We start from the raw sequence: 27653 nt of genomic DNA, 5'->3' as shown, positions 1-27653 counted from the left end.
GCATGATTCCCTAAATTCCTAACTTACACTTAGAATGCAATCATACACATGCCTTCTCAGACGTGCATCCCGTTTAATTCAATAAGACTTACTCACTAGTAAGTATACATAGGATTGCTGCACCCAATATAGTTATGGGCTACATAATCCTTTACATGTCTGCTCAGAAGTCGGTCTTACTGAGCATAGTGGAACTTTCTCCAAGCAAATATGCATAGAAAAGCAAAGTCACTTGTCAGAATCCAACTCCTTTTGTTTGCATTCTATGTGGCTTTCCTGCTTAGGAAACAGAGTCAAAAGCTGAATTCAGGACAGATTTCTGAAAAATAAGCTTCAGAAACAGCAGCAGGTACCGAGGTGGATTTTTTTGCATTTCTTGTTCCAAAGGTATCCTGCTTTTAGCCAGAAAAGCTGCTCAGGGTAGCTCACAGGCATGAAAGGAAATACAGGATTAAAGCCAAATTTTAATTCATTATAACAAATTCTATAAGTGACGCCATGTTTGCACCAAAGTTAACACGAAAACTAAATTTCTCTAACAAAAACCTTTCTAATCAGAAGGACTTTTGAGTGGTAGAACCCTTTTCAAATAGTCAGTTCTCTGTCTTGTCAGCTATTACTGTTTCATGAAAGCCAATCTTTCACTCAGCAGTGAGAACAAAATGTACATTACTGAGCTGTTTCGCTTGATGGAGAATTCTGTGTAACCGAAAGGTATGCCTAGTCTTTTGCCTATCAATCCTCAAAGGATGACTTATCCTAAGCAAGGAGCCTGTACAATGATTTCCAAAAGGTGGTCAGGTGCATACTATGCAAGTGTTCATCCAAGAAAGAGAGTGATCAACATCATCTTTTACTCTTAACAAGGGGGATCCACACCTTCTTATGCTTCTGTAGGCAAAAGTGCTCACTGTTTTCCTTCATATAGAATAATTTCACACTAATTCTTCATTTACCAGCTTTTAACTCTATTGTTTTCCCTGCCCCTATCAAGATAAGACTGAGAAAATAGCAAACATTCCCTCTTGCTATCCTCACAACCTTATATACCACACGTGGACCAAGCCCCCAAATTTGTCAGCCACATAAAAGGTCCCTGCTTTTATGTTAACCCCACTTTAACTCCCCTTTGCATACCATCATTAAAAAGAAGAAACTGTCCCTGCTCATGTGCTTAGTATATAGGAGACATTACATAAGAGGAACAGGCATGAGGAAGGAAGAGAAAACAACCAGGCACCAATTCTTAACGAAGAATAGCAGTCCATGTGCTGGCTGACTCAGTTCAGAGAGAGGAAAAACCCAGTGGAGGTGGTCTCTAGGCTGCCATGCTGGATTAGCTCTGTTTCCCACCTCCCTCTGCTGCCGTTTGACCAAGTAACTGCTACCCTGATGAAGGGGACTGTTGGAACTAGTATTAGTGAAGGATGGGGTGAGAAGAGACAGATCCAAAGACACAGGGAAGGGCTTTTGGAGAAGTCAAGAAGAATGAGCAGGGGACACATTACCATTTAAGCTGGGTCCTTTTGTAATACATTGAGTGCAGAGAGGTGCAGACGCATGACCATGATGTCCAGGGGCTCAAAATTACTGAGATGCTCCACAGAGAAAGAGCAAGTGAGAGTGGAGTCACACTAGCTCTTTTATTAGTGATGCTAAACTTCTGGTGTCATTTTGCTTGGACTGCTACTTTTGAACTTCTGGAAATTGTTCCTGGCTTATCATAGTAATGAATGGAACATCTTGGTTTAGAAGGAAAGTATCTCCAAGCAGCAGATACTTAGACTACATATGTAGGTAGAGTGAGCCATATCTTGTGAGTTATTATTCCACAGATTAAACAACCTGTGCCTTCCAGATTGCACTCCCAATAACCATTAGTCCTAATTGTCATGGCCAATGATTTTATTTAAACCATTTCTTAAACAATAAACTGTTTTCCACTGAGAGAAAATTATGGGCAAGGAACCATCATTTAGGCAACACTGGGATATTAGAGCTACAGCCATCAGCCTTTCATAGGATCAGTTGTTAAGGCCAGCCTGCAACATGGGACCAATGTTTAGCACCTGTCTTTCTCCTCTCACACACTGTTTTCTTGTGTAACCTGCTCCTCTTTGGGTTCCTCCTTTCATCTCTGTGATATATCTGCTGCCAAATTGAAGTAGAAAGGGATCTCACATGCAAAATCTGGATCATATCTTGCAAAGCCTGAGAAATGTCTCTCCTTTTCTCAACATGGACAGAAATGTTGTCCAGTTACTGAACCAAAAATGACATTACTCTAAGTGGCTGCACTTCATGAAATGAGCAGTTCTTGTATGCAATAACCCATTAATTTTACTTGCAGGCTACAGCATAAACAGAGAGCAGAGAGAAGGGTGCAACTCTTCTGGATTGTACCACTTCAGAGTTCGGAGGCAGCAGCAGGTACACATCAAACACTCATTGCACATAGACAACTAGCATATCAGGGAAAAGGTCCATGCCAGGCTGCCCACATGGCAATACAACTTTCCATATTCAGGGAATTTGAGAAGCAGGAAGCATTCAAAAGGGTCATTTCCCACCCGTGTTGCTTCTGGATAGTCCGGACTCCTAGCACTACCAATCAGAAGGCACTGTGCAGCTATTCTGTCTTCTTCTCTTTAGGGTGCCATCCAGTTTGGATGCCTGCGGACTGCCATACGCAGTGGATATGGACATCCTAGGTAGGGTGAGGGAAGTGGTGCAGACAATCTTTGCCTTCCCATTCCTCCTGCTCTGCATGTCGACTAGACACCATTTTCAGCTATTTACTTGGGGTGCTTTGGAGCAGGGCAATACATCATTTTCTGCCCCAGCCTCCCCACATCTCTGCCCCTGGAATACCCCCTTTAGTCCTTCCCTAAAGTCACTTTTCCAAGCCAGTGCAGTTTTTTCCATGCCAGCCTTCCTTCCTTCCTTCCTTCCTTCCTTCCTTCCTCTCTCTCTCTCTCTCTTTCTTTCTTTTCTTATGTCATCCCATTAGCAGATTACACAATATACCATAAAACTAATGAACAATAAAATCAACCATTAAGTAAGACAACTAATAAAATTGATAAAATGTATAAATAAGGTAAATATCATAACACAGGATCAGAAGTTAAAGAGGACATAAGCTAATTAAATGTAGCATCAACATCTAGTGTAAATTCATAGAATCATAAAAGGCAGCAGCATTTAATAACACAAAATATTTTAAATCACCATTTAAAATCACACACCAACAAATTCACCTGGCAAAATAACAAAGGAACAAAAGCATATTTAGTTGGTGTCTAAAACAATGGAGAGCGGACGCCAACTGAACCTCCAACAGGATTGCGTTCCATAGTTGGGGCACTATGGTTGAAAAGACCCTTGCCATCTTCCCCCTCACTTCATTAGGGAAAGGGACACAGAGGAAGGCCTCAGAGGATGATCGGGTCAGTAAATAAGGAGACAGGCACTCCCTCAGAGAGCTCCCAGACGATGTTTAGGACTCATAGGGTCATTCTCTGCATGCGGTTTCTTGATCCTCCAAAGATGGCAAGGAAACAGGAGGATCCTGCGTGGAAGACGACAACATCATCTGAATGCAGCCTTATAATCAGAAATGGTACTACCAAAGAAGAGTTTGCTGTAATTTCCTTTCTTTCTCCCCGTCTCTTACAGATCTTAAATAAAATAAAACAGATATGAATAGTGGTGCTGTTTTTGGTGTGTTATGCCTGAGACAGAGTGGGATCCATCAAGTGAAGGCCAATGCATAGAATTGTCAAGTTTTCAGCCAGCGATTGCACTTGCCTTCTGCATAAGTTTAATGCATGCCCATTAGCAAGCCATAGTGGTGGTCTCTGTGCTGTGCAAACCTTCACCAGTGAAGGTCTCCAGACCGTGTTCTGCCAATGCACAGAGAGACCCTGGCCTCTTTGGATCAGATCCTGCCCCCACCCCCATACGCCAGACGACATTGTCCGGGTTTCACTGCAACTGATTGTGTTTTGTGAGGGAAAGCTGAAGAAATGCCATGCGACTCCAAATGTTACATCTGAGCACAGACACAAGGTTTTTAAAATATTCAAAAAGCAAATTTAAATATATTTTCAGCGGTTTCATCTCCCATGCAGGGCAACTCAAATAATACTTCATGCTTTATTAATAATGCAAGCCATGCACTTTTGTTTTCCTTTTTCATTTTGGAACTGATCTTCTTGGAGCAAGAGGCATATAATGGTTCCCTCCACCTCCTCATAAAAAAGGGACTTTTCATTCTCTAGAGGACAATTTCTGTCACTTTACAAATGCTTAATTAATGCCTAATTATTGTGGGGGATAAAAGCTCTGCGTACAAAGAGATTCATGGGTTTTGCTCTGGCTGATGAATACCCCCTGGCTTATGAGGACGATGGAGAACAGGAACACGGCTTCCCAGCAATGGCAAGCAAGTACCTTTGTTTGGCTGATGAGCGCCTGAGATTGGGTGCTTCTGCTGACCCTCATTAACTGAATGTAGACAAACATGCCAGCTAGGAAGATATTCAGTGGCCCTAGCCTGTTTTTGTAGATTTAGAAAAGGAGAAACCCTCAGTGCAAATTGTCTCAGCCTGTGTCCTCAGATAGCTTCTGAAATTCCAGAGAGAGAAAGAGAGAAAACTATACGAAGACAGACCCAGATAATAAGGGAAGAGATCCCAGCTCTTTGCATTCTCTTCCATTAGTACCTCCTCTCATCCAAATAACAGTTTGTCTCTGTCCTCTTATTTGTACCAGACTGGGGGCAGTGTTCCAATGTGCTTCTAAGGTACAGTTTTGTCCATTGGAAACAGTGCTAGTCCAAATAATTGGGACTTCCAAGCAATTACATCTAAGTGATTTCCTTAGGGCATTACACCGGATTACTGAAAGGAGTGGAGTTAAGACTCACAATTACTATATCTCAATCCCTTTACTTCTAAAGCAGTGTTGCCTTCCAGACACTGTGGGACTCCAGCTCGTTATCAGCTGCAGACAGCATGGCCAGTAGTCAAGGATTACAGACAAAAACATCCGGAGGGTCACAGGTTGCTTATCTGTTGCCCTCTTTGTGTGTGGAAAAGAAAAAGAAGTCTTAGAGCTGACCTATTGTAAAATGAGTGTGGCAAGTGCAATTTTATTTGTCTATGTGTGCACATCTGTTCGCATGTATCAATGCCATCTGGCAGCCTTGAAAAGGTTTTCACTTTCTACTCAACCCTCCATTTCTTTATGCACTGGCACCCAGATTTCTGTAGTTTCTCACTGGTTCCTATACTAGATTATTTACACAGATCTCTAAAGTATCCTTGCACAATCCAGACATCCACACTTTGAATCCAATCCATGCATTCTCACTCTTCCTCCAAGAGGCTGAGGGTGGCATGCAGAGAGCTGTGCTTGTTTAGCCTCACAACAGCCCAGTGTGGTACGTCAGACAGAAAAATGAGGACTTGTTTATAGCAAGCCAAGGAGCATCAAGGATGAAAGATTTGAATCCACATCTTCCTGATGCAAGCACTACCCTTATTCACCCAAAGTCCTTCCCTATAGTTTCTTCTTTCCCTAGTATATTTGAAATATCAACACTTGCTGCATAGTCCATCACACCTCGCTGTTTGTGAGTTGGTATGATTTGGGACCACATTATCTGAAGGAGTGCCTCTTCCAGCATGAACCTGCCCATGTGCTGCATTCATCACCTTCCACAGTTTCCTCCTGCAAAGGAAGTTCAGAAAGTTGAAACAAGGGCAAGGGCTTTCCTGGTGGTGTCCTCCAGATTATGGAATATTCTTCCCAGTGAGATCCACCTGGCACCCACATGATTATCTTTTTGTCACCAAATTAATATCTTCTCCCAGGTGTCTGTCAACATCTGCTGAGGTTATTCGTCAGGTCTTTTTAAAATTAATTTTTATTTTCTTAACATATACAAATGCATAGAAAAAATAGAAAATAGAAAAAAACCTAGAGTGTGCAGAACAGAGCTCTTTCATCAGGTCTTGAATGGTATTATTGTGGAAGATTTTTTAAAACGTGTTCATGTTTATATGTTTGCATTCATATGCTTTTTAAAATCCATTTTTAAGCTTTGTAAACCATCCAGAATGCTTAGGCTATTGGGTGACAAGGAAATGAAAGAAATTAAATTCAGTGAATGAAGAGACCTGCCTGTGTTGCATGTGTGAGCTAAGGGCACTAAGTCATGAGCGACCATCATGCTCCCTGCCTCAGCTGACCTCTATTATGCAGACAATGAGGACCAGCAGCTTTAACTGGCTTAAGCAGGACGTCAGTCCACAAAAGGTTTAAGGCACAATCCTCTGCATGTTTAGACAGTAAAAAGCTCTACAACTCCCAGCTGGATCATGCTGAGAATTTTTTTAAAAAATGACAATTTTATTTCTATACCACCCAATAACTGAAGTCATTTGAGTTAGATGCATCAATTGCAGGCCTTTTCCCCACTGTCTGGCCTTGAACCTTTAGTTGATTAATCAATGAGGCTAATTTTAATCATGATAATTCATTTATTTATCATTTGATTTTATTCTATCCCACCCCATTAGCCACAGGCTTCCTGGGAAAGTATCATTAAGAGCCGTTCCAAACTTAGGATGCATCCCAGCTGGAATGCCCATAACCCAGCAGACTCAGAGGTTTATGGACATCCTATGTAGGATTAGAGAAGTGCAGAAGATTCTGTTCTATGTGCATTATGAGGATGATCCAGTCCATAATCCCCAACCCTTCCTAGGTGCATTAATGCTCACGTGGAAGTTTCTTGCCACCATATTCCCTAACCCTTGGAAAATGCCCTATAAAATGTAGACTACATTCTCAGGCGTATTCATACTCACAAGCAACAGGATCAGATGCTCAACAATTGATCTATGCTCGATATATATATATATATGTATACACATACATAGTGCCCCATCACAATGGATAAATGGAAAAGGCAGAAAGGGCTTACTTTTATTTTAGGGTGGATGATCTGCAGCACTGAACGCTTTAGAGTTGTTCCTTTATTTCCAGCAGCGAATTCACACAGAATGCCAGTGGCTCAGACATCCGGGACACTGACTCACCTGCTGCGTTTTCAGCCTTGGGTGCCTTTTCTTCCCTGGTTTGAATGAGTGTGAAGTGAAAACTGTTTTTCTGTGCCTTCATGGGTGACTGATTCCTTCTTGCAATGTAATGCTTATCAGCTGTATTTTCAGAGGTTACTGCAAGTATCCATTATGCACTTACACTAAGTTTAGCTTCCAGAAAATAAACCTACACATATGCACATGTATTCGAGGAACAATTAGGAGAACTGACACAGAAGTGACAGCAGGGTAATAACTTATCCTTGTTTAAGCCAGCCCGATTACAGCGACAGTGGCATACAGAATAGATTTCAGGCTGTTCAGCAGAAAAAGCATGCCTTGCTCTTCTGGGAGCTGTAAACCAAGGACACAGAAAAACAAAGGTATATTAAATATGGACCTTATTTAATTTGAGTAGGGTATTTGGTTCTGCTTGGCTCAGTTTGGCTCAGCTGTGTAGACACGTGCAAATTTCAGAGTCGCACATTGACTCTGTTCATTGATTAGTGGAACTTACTCCCAAGTAGTTGTGCTTAGGATTGCAGCCTGAGCTTCCACAATGTGACAGACTCTGGCTCAGGTCACACTGGGGAGATATATGTTGCCTTGCATAAGGTGTTTTGCACATGGTAGCAAAACTCATGTGCAAGATGCTGTACAAAGTAACCTAAGGAAAAGGCAGATCTCTGCCTTAAGGATTTTACAAGTTACATCTGTTATAGAGAGAAAGCTAACAAGAGGAAAATATTGGCAAATGCAGAGACACTGAAGCACTTTTGAAGTGCGCAGATCACATGAATAGCAATTGGACTACTGAGATTCTGCCCATTCGCTGACCTCACCACTTGCCGTCCAGACATCTGGGGCAGAAACATCTGTAAAGGTGAGCAAGGGTCAACTTGGCCTCTGATTCCCCTCTGGAAGGGGAGACGGCAGAGCTCACAAGGGTGAGAACAGGCCAACTGGTATGGCCTCTTTCTTTCCTTCCACAGAACAGGCCAACTGGTATGGCCTCTTTCTTTCCTTCCACAGGATTGTTATTTGCATGGTCGAAAAACCTGAAAATGGTTGCACGTGGCTTCAGTTCAGGGCAAAATGAGGCTCTTCCTCATGGTGGACAACCCAGAGAATCACTGGGCCACAAAGGGGACTGGGTAGATGTAGTGGGAACACGATAACTAATCTCACAACTGTCTTGATGGATTATGACCTTTCAACATGTACTTGTTGCATCAGAGTCCACTTACATTCATGCACTCCTGTACCAGTAGGTTGATCACCAAGCCTTCCCCCTCCCAGAGCAAGCAAGCAAGCAAAACCCCCGCTTTCATGTTAGCTGTGTCATTTTAGATTTCAATAATGAGAGACACTGTTATTTCATGTGCAGGGAAAAGCCAGATTAAGAGCACCATTCAAAGGCCTGAGTGGTTCTGAAGAGGCATTTCACATGAGAGGACTGAGATGGGGGAAAGAAAGCTTTCCATGGCAGCACCTGTCCTCCCTGTCCCCAAAATTTATCTCCTTTTCATTGTTTTTTTTTTTTTGTTAATTGGTAATTGCGAGACTGTGGCGGTGCCAGCCCCAGCAGGAGAGCCACTGACTGGAATTCTGGCCACCAGTGCAGGGTGCCCTGGGAATGACATGGCCATCCAAGCTAACATGGTTCCCATACAGACGCACTATCAGCTCAAAGCATGGCTAATTTCTATAGCTCATTATAAGCCAAGAGAGTTCCTTCTGGTACACAGAAGGCAGTGCACCGTCCATAAATAGAAATATAGAACATAGAAACAGAAGCAGAGCGAGTCCTGGGCCATCTAGTCTGACTCCCAGCTCCAGGCAACTCTACTAATGACATGCTTTCCATGTGCATATCCAGCCTGTCCTTAAATACCCTCACCGATGAGGCTTCAACCACTTCCCCTAGAAGCCCATTCCATATCCTAGGGGTCCTAATAGTCAGGAAGTAGTTCCTGGCATCCAAATTGTGCCTTGGTTCCCTGAGCTTTGCTCCACTGGAACGTGTCCTGCCCTCCTTTGCAGGGGAAAACAGGTCTCAACTCACCTCTGTGTGGCACCCCTTAAATAATATAATTAAGCCTCTGAAAAAGCCAGCAATGTGATGCAGTCACAAAAAGGGCAAATACATTAATAGAAGTGTTACTTCCAACTCACAAGAAGTAATAGTTTCCCCATACTATTCACTAGTCAAACTTCATCTAGAATACTGCGTCCAGTTCTGGGCACCAAAATTTTAAAAGATGTTGAAAAACTAGAAAGGATCCAGTGGAGGGCAACAAAAATGATCCAGGGTTTGGAAACATTATCCTATGAAGAGAGACTGAGAGAACTGGGCATGTACAACCTTGAGAAGAGAAGACTTAGGGGGAAATGATATCCCTCTGTGAGTACCACAAAGGCTGTCACAAGGAGGGAGATCAAGATCTCTTCTCCCGGATATCAGAGTGTAGGACATGTAGGACAGAGTGCAGGACAATCAACTCAAGTTTTGACAACCAGATGCGGGGTAGATAGCAGAAAAAAATTCTTAACTGTCAGAGCAAAGTGACAGTGGAACCAGCTGCCTAGAGAGGTCATGAGCTTTCCTACACTATAGGCATTCAAGATGCAACTGGACAGTCATCTGAGCAGGATGATGGTAAACTGGTGTCCTGCGACAGCAGGTGGTTGACCCTGATGGCCTTCTGTGTCCCTTCCAACTCTTCTGTTCTATGAAACCATACAACATTAGTACGGCTGTGTTGATCATGTGGGGTAGTCTTGGTGTGTCTGCTCAGACCCTAGTGGAGGCTACGTGTCCCTGTTGCCTCAGATCACACAATGATCGGGTTCCCACAATCATTGAAGATTAAACAAACCACCATGGCTTGTTCAATCTTCAATGCATGCACTTGCACGGTACAATCAACCCACCCAGGTTCAGTTTGTCATGTCATTGGAACACAAGCATCATGGCTTGTTAGAGGGCGGGAACTGTTCTCAAATAACGTGTGGTCTGCTTACAGGTTATTAGAGGCTTGCTTCTTCCTTGAAAAAGCTATGCTGCCAATGTTCAGACAACACAAGCACACTTGGGTGAGAGAATTAGCGAAATGTTGGTCTACATGGGTAATTAGGTCAATGTTGGCTTGTTTAACTGTCTGTGATTATGTGAACCAGCCTATTGTGTATTAAGGTCAGCAGTCAAAATTAGTAATGTCACCAAAGCAGTCACAGAAGGACTCTTCAGACAACAAGATAACCAGCACACAAGGGTTGAATATGGACTGTTGAAATGTGGGCTAGCATATCATCTGATTCCAGCTGCACTAACAAATATGGTGAACAAAACCTGCAGTTCACAACCCAACAAACCATGGGTTCTCTTCATGAGCCATTTGTAGTTAGCAAGCCATGGTTAACAAGCCATGGCCTGTTTGTAGCTAACAGTCCAGATAGCACAATAACCCACAGTTCAATGACTCCCGCGTTCAACCCCTGAGTGAGGGTTATCATGTTTCCTGAGCCCAGTCATTAGTGACTGGCTAGTGAAGATCCACCTTGAGCCAGGCCCTGGTTTGAATCCATTTTTAGGCTGAGATAAATTGCATTGATGGGAGTGGATTTTGCTACCTCCTCCTTCCCTTCAGCCCCCTAAAAATGCTATGTGATCTAGTACGGCTGATTTCCAAGGTACCCACAATAATGGATTTAGAATTGCAGCCTCAGTCGCACAGGGAAACACATGTTTTAGCTGTTTCCAAGGTTTCCCCAAGCATCAGAGTGAGCAATCAAGCCCTCAATGTGCTACTCCTCCCTCATTCCAACCACTGCATGCTTCATTTCTGCTAATCTTCCGCAATCAGCTCTACTTTTAGGTGAGCTCCTTCTCAAAGCAAATGTTTTCCTGGCTAAAGTTGGGTCTCTCATGCTCAGAGCTCCAATTGCATCCCTGCCTCACAAAGCTCATTTTTCACTCCATGCTCCTGGTATGAATTTTATTTCCAGTTGCCTGGCTAGACTTTCAAATGGCATTTCACTAATCATACTTAATTAAAACAGCGAATGGGGCAAATGTGAAGCATGACCTTATTGAAGGTTGCAGCTGTCTGCTTGTCTCCTACCTTGATCCTAAACTCAGTATTCTTTTATGCTGAAAAAAGAAAGCTCAAGAGCAGCTTTGCTTATTAGGGGCAAAGGCACAGAAAGAACCCATTAAAGAAAGAACCTGTTGCAGACCAATCCATCTTGGGCTTCACAGTGTTATTCCAAGGCAGCTCTTCTTATTAAAACCATAAGCCTCGATGTTAATAGGCATTTACTCCTCTCCTCATGCCCCTTTTCCTCCTCACTGAAAAATATGGTATGGGAATTGTACATTTTCAAATAAAGTAAGCATTCACACAGTTTTATACAAAGTTGTCCAGCAGAGCACATGCAGGGCTCATTTAGGTCCAGTACCAATACCCAGTGCTCCCACCACCCACCAGGGCTGCCACCGTCTGCCCTGGGCCAATGCATCAGGTGACTATGAGCCAACAGTTTAGCCTTCCCTCAGTGACCTGGGATGGCCATCTTTATGTCACTCCCGATACATTTTGAAAAGTTGAAAGAGAAACCTGCCAAGGGAGCCATCCTTTGCATTTCCCTCCAGGCTACATCCGACACTCAGGGGCACTGAATGAAATTTAAAATGGCAGCTTGCAGCTGCCCCCTTTTGCCGTTTTGTAGGCTTGCTGATAGATGTGGACTGATGGAGAGGGCATAGCAAAGGTACATACTGAGCTCAGAGGTAGGGAATGTATTTCTCATGCAGAAGGTCTTATATTCAAGCCTGTTGAAAAGGTCTCAAGATAGCAGGGTGACAAAGTCACTGCCAGATAGAGTAGGCTGTACTGAACTTGATAGGCCAAGATCTGAATCCCTATAAGGCAGTGTCATATGAATCTTTTAGCTCCAGTGTCTCCAGATGATCACTTTGGAGTCCTAGGTGTAAACTCTTGGGTTATTCTTAGAATTCTCAGAATTATCATCCTCTTCTTCCTGCACTGTCTTGGTGGTAGCATCAAAAACTATTTCACCTTGAGGTATCAAGAAGAAGAAAGTAGTTGAGTGGAGCACACCTGCCATATTTTCTGGCATTTTCTTTTAGCGCCAGGCTGTAGTATCTCTAGGGGTCAAATCACCTGATATCTGCTCACTAGATCTATTCCATATACATGCTAAGGAGAAAGAACATGATTGCCTTCTTTGCCTACCCAAGCCACCTGCTCCACCTCCAATATCTCTTGATATCCATAGAGGCCACATTCCACTAGAATGTATGCCCAGAAAACAGCACACACAGGCCAACATCATGTGGACAATCCCTGATTTTATATGGGATGGTGATTATGCAACATGCAATCCTGTGCATGGATTGAATAGCACATATCTCCTGTGTGGACTTTACTCTGCCTGTTGATATCAGGGATGGAGCAAGCCTACTGGTTTCCTTCATTCTGGTATCCTCTTGGATATAATCAACAGGTGTCATCTGATGTGGTCTATCATATTGTTGAGGTTTTACTGAGTACAGAACCCCTTCTTGCAGTGATGGTTCAAGATGTTTCACTTTCTGATGGGTCTCCTTATCCTCCCCTGATGAGCAGACAAGTAGGTAGCCTCTGCAGAGAGGCACCCAGATCTGGAAGCCATGCTTTGAGGAATCTTCCATGGAAGAATGGCATTGTGATGTGGCCCACTCTAAAGATCCACCCAGAGTGAGAGATTGGGCAACTCAAACTCCATGAGCTCTCGCACAAAGTGGGAGATTGGGCAGGTGACCTCTCTGGAGAACCTGCACTCCTGATCTCTCACTTTGGACCTAGAGCAAGAGATGCTGCCAAGGACATGGCTGCTTTAGTCTGTTGAGAGCCAACATGCATGAGTCAAACTGACTAATTTCACCAGCCATGCATTACTCTATGGCAGTGGTGCCATCGCAATATCTACAGAATTTTGGGCTCACTCAGAAGTTGATGTTCCTTGCTGTTTTCTCTGAATTGCACGAACCCCTCAAATGGGCAACACAAAATTATTGCTGTTAAGTTTTGTAACTAATCTAATCTAATCTAATCTAATCACTCCTATCAAGTCTTGTGAAGCTGGTACATTTGGTTGGTTTGGCTCACATTTGTGTACATTTCCACACAGGAGAAAGGGTACTTCATTCTAGAAAGTGAAATATATTTAGAAATATTTAAAGAAATATTATTTTAGGTTATTTCATGGCTAAGTTGCATGATTGCATCACCAAATGGTTACTACTGCTTCTAATTTCTTATGTAAATGCTCTAAATTGATATTCTAGTTTGAATATTATTAAAGGATAGGTTGTCTCATGACCAAAAGTTATGTTTTTATGTCGTTTTAAACTTCTTCCCCCGCCACCCAACACACGTGCAAATTGCTCTGGTGATTGCCCATGTCTACGACACTCAGTACCTAAATTCCTTACCTTTATTAGGCCAATACAAAGATAAAAAATACTGTGCAAACATTCAAGCTTACTGATAAAGCAAGATGGTGAAGACAAAAGAAAAGTGGGAGAAAGGAAAATTATCCAAATGCAAAGTCCATGACGTGAACATCAGCTGTTCCCTTCCATTTCCCATGTTTCTTTCTTAGTTTATAGTCTTGCTTCTATCAAAGTAGAATGGGAGATACATAAATATTTATCTATAAGAGAGAATAAATCTTTTCTAAATAATAATACACAGTCCCCATCTTGTTCAATAATTATTAGAGTCTGTTCTACCATTTTGGAAGTCCACTTAATTCTCTTTCAACTGGCATCTCAGCTATTTTCCACCATAGGGACATCACTAACCAAACTAGGATTAAAAGCTTGACACACAGAGGTTTCCCCCACCCAGATGCCTGTGTTCACGCACAAGTGTTGGGAGATGCCAAGGAGTTGTGTGACTTCAGGGATATGCCAGAAATATGGTTCCACTGCTATTTCTATACTTTGACTCCTCTTCATGTGGATAATGTGTTCCCTTCTTGTAGATGACACAAATCTGTATCTATCAAATCTGTAATCCTCTGAGATTCAACAAGTCGGAGATTGTTAACATGTTTTTATTCGCAGGCAATTAAACCTTAATGTAATGGGACTAGGAGTTTTTTTGAGCTGTGTTCCATTTTTCTCTTTTGGCGGTACACGCTTCTGGTCTAGTTATTGTGATCATTTTATTCCTGCTGGAGTTTTAAATTGCATTTTTCAAAAAAAAAATATTGTTCCCATCTTTGTGTTTTCTTGTGAATTCATTATAAATTATCAATTTTTCACTGTACCTAAAACATAAATTTTATTCTGGTAGTCAAGGAAAGGAAAGTATCCCTTGAAGTCACACTGAAGAATAGCAAGTTTCTGGGGTTGTGAAATGCTCTTGTCTACAGTGCAATTTAAAACCTGCTCATTCAAGAGAAGGTTCCATTGAGTTTAATGGACTTACTCCTTGGCAAGTGCTTTTATGACTGCAACCTTAGCATATGCTGCAAGAAACTAGCCAATTTACAAAGCAATGTCTATTCAAAACAAAAAAACCCATTTAGTTCAATGGGACTTACCCCCAGGTGTGTGTGTATAGGACCAAAACCTAAATTAATAAAACAGCTAGAGGAAGGGATATACCAATGGAATGAAAGAAATCTGTGATTACAAGACAAGAAAGAGTGAGATGAAAAGATCACAAGTGAAGAGGTCTGGTGTGATATCAGATGGATGGTAGGACCTCTTAAAAGTGTTGCTTTTAGCACACTTGAGTCTTGAGAGTCTGGATCTGTGACCCAGAAAAGGGACAGTGAGAAATTTCTGTTCAAACCTGTGGTGTGAAAATATACTGCCCCATAGATCAGTGCTTCCCAAGCTAGAGTGAGCTGAGATGCATTTTTTTGAAATAACACTGGAGTCACTCTTGATTCTTAGACTCAAAGAAAGTTTTCCTTAAAATGTATGATAAGAATAAAAATTACCTCCATTCCACGGGATGCTTCTTCAAGAATCTCTTTGCTAGATAGGCCTCCAGATCAGGAGGAGACAGTGATTTTTACAACAGAGAACTTTCTCTATGAGTAACTACTTTAAGACTACAGGGGTCTTGTCATATTTAACACATTCATTTTTCTTGGAACACAACGACTCATGGCACATGGTTGAGGACCTGCTGCTTTCTGTGTGAGAAGCCCTGAGCCTCCAGTTTAAAAATCCACCCCAGGTTTTCCTTTTGTTTGTGACAGGTGAAAAGGGTCAGCAAATGAAGTTTACACTAGTCTAGTATCATGTAGCCCTAGGCTTCCTCTAATCTCTTAATCTGCTTAAAACCATTCATTAGCTACCTGGGATTTTCACTGCTAACTCTAGATTAATCCCAGATTATGTATGCTGGCAGATGTAACTTGGAAATTAATCTCATCACAATGAGAATACAAGGGGTGCTTTTCATGCACCATTTGCCCATGGGATGTCATAATAAATACTTGGCAAATGGCAGACTGGAAGCGTACTTTGCTCAGCGGTAGTCGGTAGTCTCGTCTGGTTGGCTGACATGCAGAACAAATTCCCACCTGCCAAGAGCAGCAGGTGGTGGATACACATTTAGGACATTTTCCCCTTTGCTTTGAACTGCTCTTGAAGGACAACCCTGGGTCTGTTTTGGATAGAAAGGGTGCACCTTTGTTTACCTTAATGTCATATTAACAGTTGTTTGCATCTTGACCTCTGTGTGTGTGTGTGTGTGTGTGTGTGTGTGTGTGAGAGAGAGAGAGAGAGAGAGAGAGAGAGAGAATTGCCAGGTGGGTCTTAGAAGAGCAACCAAATTATTCCCCTCTCACAGACTCCAGAGAAAACCTGTTATGTGGTGTCCTCTCCCTTACCAGATACGAACTAGCATGCAGATAGTTAACATGCTGCCAAAAAAGAGGAAACTTATCACCAAAAATAGGGCTTAGAATAACATTATATTTGCCTAGAGTAGGTTTGATGTATAGAATCACAGAGCAGTAGAGTTGGAAGAGGTCCTGCAGGCCATCGAGTCCAACCCCCTGCTGTAGCAGCACTCCCAGTTAAATCTTCCCTCTCAGATGGCTGCCCAGTTGCATCTTGAATACCTCTAGTTTAGGAAAGCCCACAACCTGGGCTTGTCATGCACATGGTGGGCATGTCGTGAGCGGAGCCGGCTAGTGCCGGAGGTCAGACTAGATGGCCCGGGAGGCCCCTTCTGACTCGCTCTGTTTCTATGTAACCTCCCTGGGTAATGAGTTCCATTGTTGCTTTCACAGTCAGAAAGGTCTTCCTTATGTTCAGCTGGAATGTGTCTTCATGTAACTTGACATCATTATTCTGGGATGATCAAGAAGAGATCCTGGCCTTCCTCTCTGTGACAACCTTTCAAGTACTTGAAGAGTGCTACCCTATCTCCCCTCAGTCTTATCTTGGCTAAACATCCTTTCAAACTCTCCTCACAGGGCTTTGTCTCCAGACCCTGGATTACCCTTGTTGTTCTCCTCTGAACCCTTTCCAACTTGTCTGCATATTTCTAAACTGTGGTACACCAGATGAGGCCAAACCAATGCTGAGTTATGGGGAACTAGTATAGATCCACAGTTAGAAAGAAATTGTAATTTTGAAAACGCTTTCTCAAGAGTGACCATGAAGTAGCGTACGTTCCTCCGTAGACTGCTCTCCTGTTCCCATGTGCTGATGGACGACTTAAAAGCTCTTGCTCTCCCTTCAAACAGTTCCTTATTTTTGAACTGGACTTGAATGGGCCAGCCCATCCAATAGAGTCTGTCTTCAAAGATAAGACTGCCCTTTGCCAGTTCTCCAAAACAGAGGAGCGGCCAGCCTAAGGCTGAACCAACCGAGAGAACGGTAGGATGCAACAGTACAGTAGCAACCGGGTCTTCTCCAACAGCAGAGAATGAAGCGCACTGCTGAGCTGAACAAAATCTGTTCTCGTAGATTTCAAGACTTTGGAAAACACTGCTTGGAAGGTGGAGAGAAAGATGCTAAACTGCAAGAAGAGAGCTTCACAGGCAAAGTTTGTGCTGCTGGTGCATTATGGCTGACTTTCAAGATGTTCTGCTGCTGTCTTTGTGTATACATTTCCTCTACTCAATGAGAGGCAAGGAAGCATTCTTCCAAATGAGTGCCTTTGAACGCCCATCGACCATGCTGTGGTGACCAAAGATGCACAAGTCAGTCTGTGGCTATGGTGCAGAATAACCTCTCAAACTGCCGCTGTGCTTACTGTAATCTCTCCCTATCTGCTGCTGATTCTAAAGCCTGAGCAGATCTGCTTGCAAGATGTGGACAGAAAGGACCATACACAAATGGAAGAGCAGTTAGTGCAAATGAGTGCTAACCATTTGCCGTTCCTCTAAAGCAGCTTGGTACTAGAAGGGGGATAGAGGAATTATTAAAATGAAAATCAGAGTAGTAACCAATTCTGTAATTTGACTCCAGAAAACACTTCTGTCCCTTAGCACCTTCTATAAATAAATGTTTCTAAAAATGTCCTCTTTTACAGTTACTTATATTATTAGTAATATAGAGTAGCAAAAGAGTTTTTGTTTTGTTTTGTTCTTTTGTCTATACATTGTCTCTCCTGATTTAAGTTCCCATGGGGGATAATTCAGTCCTTATACAGACATTAAAGTAGCTTCTTTCTTTTGTTGCCATTGCAGTTGTTTTTGTTGGTTTCTATGGCAATCGTCTTCATTCAAGGCAATAAGCCACGCACCCAGTTTCCATGGCAACCTACCAGGATGCTTTGAAAACAGGCCCGGAGTAAATAAATTCCATATTTAGCGTCTTGGCGTTTTTACAGCCACACTGTGCATCCTTATAGGGCATAACCCAAAGGCTTGTTCATTTTTGTTTTGTGATCAAATTTGTTGTTAGCCTTTGAAAAAGATAGGGCACGGCTTCTGTTTTTCCCCATCTGCTGCTTCCCCTCATATTTCCCTTTGCTTTAACCCTCTTTGTAGGTTTCATGTCTTCCTCCTTGTCTCAGTAAAGTGGACTTTTCTATGGTACAGAAAAAGAGCACTTCTTTCCCACTGGCGAATATGCTCAAAGTGATTCTGCAGCCCTTTACATGCATGCGCTCAGCACTTTTCTGAGGAACAAAAGCAAGGGGACACCTTTATCTCTGGGATTCAGTGAACATGTTTAATGAATATACAGAATTACACATACACAGTATGGAGAAATGAACATTCTGCAATGGCTGGGGACGGAATAGATAGTGGTACAGAGAAGGGTCTCAGAAGACATACAATGAATAGCCTGAGGAGTCTACATCCCATGCCCAGCTTCAATTCGTGCTCCTCTCAAGGAGACTTTTCTCAATAGTCAAGTACTAATGTTCATATCAAGACGTCTGAATTAATGTCTTGATGTCCATGTGTATCCCATGTAGAAGTAATTGAGGCAGAAATACGCTTACAGATTGGGCAGAACCAGGTCTTGACCACACACTAGCCCCCTTGGACGTGTGGGCCATTTTTTTCTTTCAGAGGAGAATCTACTACATTGCTGAAGTTTCTCGTATGTTCCCCTTCACCTTCCAAGTATGCAAAGTGCTGTCCCATCTGCACTTTGCTGAAGAGCAGTTTGTACTTGCTTTTGATCCTTCCCTGCTGCCACTTCCTCCCACTGCTGTTTCCCCCATCATTTCATTCCTCCCACTCCTCTCTCCTTCTGTGACTCACATGCAGGTGAGGCAATACACCTGTGCATGTACCTTTTTGAGAAAATGAGGAGGAAGGGAATAAGACCATTATGGCAGACATCTGTGAATGCTCCTTTGAAATAAATTAAGGAGCAGAGGAGAAGTACAAGACCATTATAGCCCACTGTTTTTGACAAAAATGGTAGGAAAAATGGTAGGGAACAAGATCATAGGAGACCTCAAGGACATATTATGCTAGTTTTCTTTCAGCTACACTGGTTGCTGGTTGAAGTCCAGGACTGATTTAAAGCACTAGTACTAAGTAAGAGTCAAAGCCTTAAATGGCTGGGGGTCAGGTTATGTGAAAGATCAACCCTTATGTACCCACCCAGACCCTAAGGTCATCTTCAGAGGTCCTTCTCCAAGAGCCCCTTCCACAGGAAGTGATCTGAGTGGCTACAAGGAGGAGGCCCTTTTCAGTTTTGGCACCCCATTTATGGAATCAATTCCCCAAAGAGGTGCACATGGCACCCACTTTGTATTCTTTTCAGCACCTTTTTAATTTCCCAGCAAATTTATACCTATATTGCATTTTATTCAGTACCACTGGTATGCTTTTATGCTGACCCAATTACAATTGCTAATGTGCTTTTGTTGTTTTAAATTAATTTCTGTTTCTATGTTTTTTTAAAAAAACTTTTGTTATCCATCAGGAAACTCTTGAGTATTGGGTGGCATAAAAATGGAATAAATAAGATGGTGAGGATCACAATTTACAATGCAAATCACTCTGTAGCTGTAAGACACCAATTTTCAGAAAGATTACTGCAGTAACGTGCAAGTCTTGCACCACTGAAAAAAGAAAAATAAGGGGAGAAGTTCCCCTTCCTTCTCAGAACATGATCGTAAGAACTTAAGAACATAAGTAAGAGCATAACAGGCAGTGGCTGTGCTGAACCGGTGCCTGGCCGAGGTAATGAGCTGGATGAGGGCCAATAAACTGAAGCTCAATCCAGACAAGGTGGAGGTCCTGTTGGTTGGTGGATAGGGCTTTGGTGAGGGTGAATTGAACCTAGTCCTGAATGGGGTTGCACTCCCTCTTAGGGACAAGGTCCGCAGCTTGGGAGTGTCCTCGACCCAGAGCTTTCACTGGAAGCTCAGGTGACAGCGGTGGCGAGGAGCGCTTTCTTTCAGCTTCGGCTGATCCATCAGCTGCGCCCCTACCTGGAGTATGACTGCCTGGCAACAGTGACACACGCGTTGGTGACTTCCCTCCTTGACTTCTGTAACGCGCTCTACATGAGGCTACCCTTGAAGACGGTCCGGATTCTTCAATTGGTTCAAAATAGAGCTGCCAGGCTGCTGACGAGGACTGGGCATTATGTTCACATGACTCCAGTCCTCTGTCAGCTTCACTGGCTTCCCATTGAAGTCCAGGCCCAATTCAAGGTGTTGGTGATGACCTATAAAGCCCTAAACGGCTTGGGTCCTTGTTGCCTGAAGGAGTGCTTACGTCCATATATGCCCGCCCGCCCCCTGAGATCAGCGGGAGAGGCCCTTCTCCGGGAACCCTCCGTGAAGGAAATTAGGAGGGTAGGTACTCGGAGGAGGGCTTTCTCTGCGGTGGCGCCCAATCTATGGAATGCGCTCCCCAGAGAGGTCTGCCTGGCGCTGTCATTATTTGTTTTTCGGCGCCAGGCAAAGACCTTTTTATTCAAACGTCATTTTAACTGTTAATAGTATTTATTTATTTGTTTGTTTGTTTTATTCTTTGGCCAGGGCGACTAATTTTATATTGTTAACTTGTTTTATATTGTCAATTTATAGTAATTTAATTGATTTATTTGTAAGCCGCCCCGAGGCTTTGACGAATGGGGCGGCATAGAAATTTTCTAAATAAATAAATAAATAAATAAAAACATAGGAAAAGCCATGCTGGATCAGACCAAAGGTCCACTTTGTTCACACAATGGCAACCCAGCTGCCCACAGGATCCCCTGAAGAGGATGGGTGCAAGACCTCCACCTGCCCGAGCTCCTCAGCAACTGCTGTATGCAGGCCTGCCAGCTCTGATAATGGATGTAGCACATAGTCCGAACAGCCAGTAGCCACTGATAGACGCTTCATCCATGAATACATCCAATCCCCTTTTCAAGCCATCCCAATTGGTGGCCACCCCTTCCCATAGCAATGAATTCCCTAGTTCACTGCACATTCTGTGAAGAAATACTTCCTGGTATCCACACCAAACCTCCCACCAGTCAGCTTCATGGCATGACCAGCGGTTCAAGTATTATGGGAGAGAGAAAAAATTTGAGTCCCCAAATGCTCCTGAGCAACAAGTTGCTGAGATAGAGGGAGCAGGACAGAATCAGGAGCTTTATAGGATCGAGTGAAACCTGATTTGCCCCTTCGATCACCTGACTCCTGCTGCACCAGGAGCGCCTGGCCAATAGCTTTCCAACATTGCCCCTAAAGGGAAACAGAGTAGGTCGTGATTCTTTCTTTTGGCAAGCCACCAGGGTGATTCCAAAAGTCTGCTGCTTTAATATTCTGCAGAGACTGGTTGGTACCACTCCAATTGCTGTTCTCTCCCATTCTATCTTTCTTTGTCCTCTGGCAAGTGTAATCCTTTACCTGCCAAACTCTGCAAGCCAAGCGCAACATCTTTTCATGCTGGAGATGTCTAAGAAAAGTGCATCCTCATTCGCTTTGGCACTTCTTCTAGTGTCATCATGTAGCATCCCCAAACCCAAGATAACATGTACAGCCTTCTGGGGTTCTATTTGCCAGGGAGTTGCTGGCAGATTTATGGGCTGCCTTTTTTGCTATCTGTCAGAGCCCATTCCAAGCAAGTCGAGACATGCCTAGGTGTGCCGTAGCAAGAAACTCTCCAATACCATGTGGAGCACCTGGGGCAATGAATGCACTTCCAGTGGAATCAGTTCTTTCGAAATCCTACTTAGGGCCAAAGAATTTGAAGATATTTCATTGGCAGTGTGACTTGAACACTGCTGTGTTATAATCTCAGTGACAGGTTTGCTTTCTTTAAATAACTGGTGAACATGGGGGCTATCAATGCACAATTCTGAGTGATGCTCTTGGGTAAAAAGCTTAGCTGATGCTTAGGAGTGGGCTGTAGCAATGCACTTGCTGTGCCCCAACCTTATTTAGAAAATGGTCTAAAGGTAAGCTGGCGTCATGTTGGGGTTATCCCATCCACAGCTGGACACAGTAAGGGTATTCCCAGTCACTGGCATTTGCAATACAGAAATGAGAGAAAAAGCTTCAAGAATTCAAAATATCCATGAGAACATCATTGTATACATGCAGCCCTGAATTTTAAAAGACATAATTTTATATTAATCCAGTGATCAACCATGAATACAGTTCATATGTTTTTATCTGTGGCTTATTCTAAATTTGTTCTCACAATTAAGAGCACATGCAAACAGCTGCAATCTCACTGATACTGTATTTCTGGATTTGTGTGGCTTTTCCACTCATTATACTTCTGTCATTTAGACCCCAACAACCCAGATGGCAAATGTCCTCCTGTTACTCTGACTAATCCAAACATACTATTAGGATTGGCAGAGGAGGCATGGCAGGCATCCACATATGCTGAGGCAGGGCACTTTCCAACACAGGGAGGTACAACAGGGCTTCTGGTTCAAGAGGATGAAGTGGGAACTGTAGATTGTAGTGCCAGCCAAACTCAGATTCCAGTGAAAGCAGATAGATATGGAAGGGAGCAGGATACAGGACGAGCAAGATCAGGAACATTAAAGGCAGTCTTGAACAGCTAAGAACAGGAGGGCCTTCTCTGCGGTGGCACCCCATCTATGGAATGCGCTCCCCAGAGAGGTCTGCCTGGCGCCGTCGTTATTTGTTTTTCGGCGCCAGGCCAAGACCTTTTTATTCAAACGTCGTTTTAACTGTTAATACTATTTATTTATTTTGTTCTTCGGCCAGGGCGACTTATTTTATTTTATATTGTTAACTTGTTTTACATTTTATTATATTATATTTTAATTGATATCTTTGTGAGCCGCCCCGAGGCTTCGGTGAATGGGGCGGCATAGAAATTTTCTAAATAAATAAATAAATAACTCAGTGATTTGCAGCGTGTATTAACAGCTTGTGTACTGTCCGGAAATTCACAGAAACAGGAAGTTAGTGCAGGGATGGGAAGTGTCAGCAGCCAATTCTGATGGCAAGAAGTGGAGCCAAGAACAGAGCTGAAAAAGTGATGTGGGCCGAGGGAATTCATGGAGCCATCCAGAGAAGTCGTGGTAGTTTTCCAGCTCAGCTCTCAGAAGAACAGAAGTTAAGTCCACTCTTCACCGTTCACATTCATAGAAAATCAGCTCCTGATCTTGTAGTCCCAGATGCATCCTTCTTTTATTTATTATTTATTTATTTCATTTGTATGCCGCCCCATTGCCCGGGGGATCTCTGGCTGACTCACAAGAAAGAGAAATAACAGCATTACATAACTACAGTTAAATAAAACAATAGCATCTAAAACCACATAAACTGAACCAATGTAAGGTGCGAAGCAGGAGGATAATATAAACAACAATAAAAACAGCACTAAAATCATCAGCAAAAAGCAAATAAAACCATAGTCCTAAAAGCAGGTATGAAATTAAAAAGTATTTACTTGATGATGACAACAGAATAACAAGCGTGCAAGTGGCACCCCTTTAGGAAGAGAGTTCCGAAAATGAGGTGAGATAACAGAAAGACCTTTTTTCTTGCCAATTCCCCCCCCCCACTCCATTTGGGGGGTGTTCATGAAGGGAGGCCTCTGCTGAAGAGCTCAGTGGTCTAGTAGGGATGTATGAAGACAGGTGTTCCTTTAGGATTCATGGTCCCAAGCCATTTAGGGCTTGGTATATAAGCATAAGTGCTTTGAATTGGGCTCAGGGAATAACAAGCATCCAGTGCAGTTTGTGGAGGACCAACTTGATATACTGTCTAGGTCCGGTTCTTGTTAATAGTCATGCTGCTCTTTTAAATGCTTCCAGATTCGTTCCATATTTGCAGCTGAGGATTCCGGGAAAGCTGATCACTGAAGGTACTCATTGGGCTCAACCCTATGAGGCCTTTTGCAGTTATTCTCTTCAGGCAGATTCCATCTCTGAGAGGTATATATGCCCTACACCAATAATTCCAGGCCTTTTGGCTCCATCAGTATGACTGATGGGAAAGCAGACTTAATCTTGCCCATCTGGTCTGAATGAGCCAAGAAACAGTGTCAATGAATGGGTCTGTTGCTCTTCTTGGGTAATCCACTCCCCCCAGGTACAGGAGGGATTCCCAGTGGCTGATCTGCAGCAGAAGAATTGTACTTAAATAAGACACAGGATCTTATATGTACTGAGGAAGCAAAAAGGGATCAGCTTACTGGAAATGGATCTTTATCTTCAGAATGCGATCTTAATTATTTTACCTGCCTCCTCCCCCAAGGCCACTATGAACAGCTGAAGCTTCCTTATACTAAAGCTGACCATTAGCACAAGTACCATGGTAGTGCCAAGCTGAATTGCAGTGGCTTCTGGCCATTTCAAGCAGACTTTTCCCCAGCCCTGCTTAGATCCTTTCAGTTAAAGATGGAAGAAACTGAAGCCAGGAACACGCAATATGCAAAGCATGTCCTCTACCGGTACATGATCACCTCTCTCCAATGACCTTCTGCCACAGGGGCTGAAAACGTTGCCCAGAAGTTATCTATATCACATGCAGAAAATGCGACAGTGTTCTAATCATTTTCTGAATATTTCCTGCATTACATATTTCTTCATGCAATTCTTATATTTGCAGTTCTTATAAAAAAAATTCCTCCAACAATCTTCAGCCAGCATATATTGCACCCAAGAACCGAGGCTATTTGGTGTTCGTAAGAATACTGTTGCACTGACTTGAGCGTTGTTAAAATGGGGATGCAGTTGGATTTGTGCCTTGTGTTGTCTTTGATTTCCAAATTATCTGTATTTAAGAAAATACATAAGAATACGTGTACTCATTTAAAAACATACAAGCAAGCACCAGTTGCTTTTCTCATTTTCAGTTTCTTGAGTGTACTATCACTTTAAATTGAAGTGCTTTGTGCTGCTTTTTCATTTAGGTTTCTGTATACTCATTTTTCTATAAGGGCAAAAGCTGATCCCTCCAAAAAGCTTCATTACTATATGAAAACACAAATGCATGCAACCCTAATACTGATTATATCCAGTAGATGGCAATCTTTACTGTGAACAAACATCTACTTTGGAAAACTGTTCTCCAGTAAAGATTCTAATATATTCAATTTACCAAGGGGTGGGGGGACTCGTCCTGCCAAGCATCTCAGTTACATCAAAAGACCTTAACGACGGAGTAAAATGTTTGGCATTAATTCCTCTAGTAATTAGGTTAATGCCACAATGCCTTTTAAAGAGACTTGGAGAATTACTTCATGTGTCAGTCAGTCGAAATCCAAAGTGATCAGCAATTTAGCTTAATTTTTTTGGATGTTAAATATTAATTTTTTAAGAATCTCTGTCAAAGCAGGTCAGTGCTAAGTGATCTTAACTGATTGAGAATGGAAAAGAACTTGTGTGGTTCTTATTCTGTATTTGAAGCTGCCACATCACTGCAGGTTTCAGCTTCCCCCATTCCGCTCGCACCCTTTCTACTCCCTTCTGACAGTGTTAATTGGGGCAATATTCTTGTTCAAAGAACAGATGTTTGTAGCTAGAGCATGAGGAAGTTCATGTGCCTTTGCCCAGCATGCTCTTACCCCCTAGGATGGTAACTCACACTGCAGGTTCACAGCACACTGGAAAGGCAGTTCCATGGAATCAGAAACTTTGGAATCAGAAACTTGCTTCCTTGAGCAGAAAGGTCAAAAGTCAGGAAGCCAACTTCTCTTCTCTTTCCTGTGCATTTCTTCTCAGAAAGTGGTGTGTACCCCAGAAAGCTGATGTATTTGTTTGTCTATTTTGTTCCAGAAAATTTGTTCTTTAATATAGTTGCATACTTAAGCTGGGTTCACACATGCATGGCTTGATTACTCAGGCTTTCTGTACTCAGCACAGGTTGTGTGTTGTGGTCCCTTACTCATGGAAATTCACAGGTCTTTATGCAATGCCATGACCCTCCCAGGGCCTTTCCCATGTATTCCAACCATTTTCCCAGCTTTTTTTCAGAGAGAAGATAATGCAGTATTTTGCTAGATGCCACCATTATTCACTATGGAAGCTATGTGTGAACTTTAAATCCCACTCTATCATAGCACCTTCTTGTATTGTTTCATGGAAAATATAAGGCCATATAGAAAGAAAGAGGAAACACTTCCCCCTCTTAGGGGAAAAAAAAACATTCTTGTATAAAAGGATGTTCTTTGCCCTGCAAAGAAAATGGAAGTAGTGTTGGAAAAGCATTGAGTTAACTTCCTCAAACCTGGAGAGCTGGGCTAGCTAGAAAGCTGAAAACTGGTTTGTGTGGTCTGATCCCTGAAAACTGTCAGGGTTCAAGTGGAATTGGTGGACATTACAGGGAAACTCTTGCAGGATCATGCCGACCTGCTTTACTTGTTGAGCAGCTTTAGCACATGGGTTTCTGTTTGGATAGGATTTGTAGCCCCATGTTAGGAATGGCTATTGTTTCAAATACTGAAGATGAAACTCAAGTACTTTGGCCACCTAATGAGAAGGAACAACTCACTGGAGAAGACCCTGATGCTGGGAACAGCTGAAGGCAAAAGGAGAAGGGGACGGCAGAGGATGAGGTGGCTGGATGGGGTCACTGGGGCACTGGGTGTGAGCTTGGGTGGGCTCCAAGGGATGGTGGAGGACAGGAGAGCCTGGAGGAATGTTGTCCATGGGGTCGTGATGCGTGGGGCATGACTTTGCGACTAAATAAAAAAAACCAAAAATGTTTCAAAGGCTTGCTATCTTCCTCCAAACTCCCAGGACGGAGTGGGCTGAAGGCAACACAGGCCAAAACTACCCTCCATTGTAGAATGACTGAGCAGCCCTCCCCGTTTGTGCTCTTTTCATCTCAGTATTTATTATGGCTGAAGAAGATGCTGTGCTGTAGGGAAGAGATGACCTTCTCTCTAGGCATTTGATCGGCTTTAGAGCAGAAAATTATCCTTTATTGTCTACCAGTTTTCAGCTTTCTAGCTAGCCTGAAGGATCATAACCATCTTGGAGGACATTTCAAGCCCTTTTGATGGCCAGTAGCAGCTCTAAATCCCTGGCATTTATTATACATACAACACCCTCTGCTAGGTGAGAGTTGAAGGGAATTGCTTTGTAGTTCAAATGAGGCCAAAGAAAGGGAAAGGAGCCTCCGTCTTGCAAAGGGTTGGAAAGCAGCAGCCTGTGAGCTGAAATGGGTACCTTGTTTGCTGTAAGTTTGACTGGACCCATGTTGTTAGTTACTTCTGTGTGGGCGTCTGCCTCCTGTCCTATGCTTAACTTGTGAATCCCTTAACAAACAGATGTTAAAATATTATCTTTGTATCTACCAGTTCTTTATTTCCTTAAAATGAACTAGCTCCATAAAAGCTTTCTTAAAACTCCCTATTGCTCAACACAGCTGAAGGCATTAAAGGTATGATACACATTTAGCCAGAGCCCACACGGTTCTGGATGCTGCACATCTTACAATCTGAAGCCTATGAAAACAAGAGTGCTGCATCACAAGAGGAGGAGGATCTGGGGCATATGAATGAAGATATAGGGTGTGGGATCTCAGTGAATTCTTGTGGCAGCTGCAAACTTTGAGTATTTGTCTCCTGAATTTATTTAGCCAGTTGTAGGTC

At 42.8% G+C, this 27653-nt stretch overlaps 1 protein-coding gene across 1 annotated transcript in view; it reads left to right on the top strand.

Annotated features, from left to right (window-relative positions):
• Positions 1–27653, top strand: part of CRB1 (crumbs cell polarity complex component 1) — a 140574-nt gene that overhangs the window by 13643 nt on the left and 99278 nt on the right. The gene's annotated exons all lie outside the window — the stretch shown is intronic.

This window comes from Varanus komodoensis, unplaced genomic scaffold (genome assembly GCF_004798865.1).
Source record: "Varanus komodoensis strain SLA01 unplaced genomic scaffold, ASM479886v1 scaffold24, whole genome shotgun sequence".
NCBI classification, from domain to species: Eukaryota; Metazoa; Chordata; class Lepidosauria; order Squamata; family Varanidae; genus Varanus; species Varanus komodoensis.
This window is presented reverse-complemented; position numbering and strand designations above follow the sequence as displayed.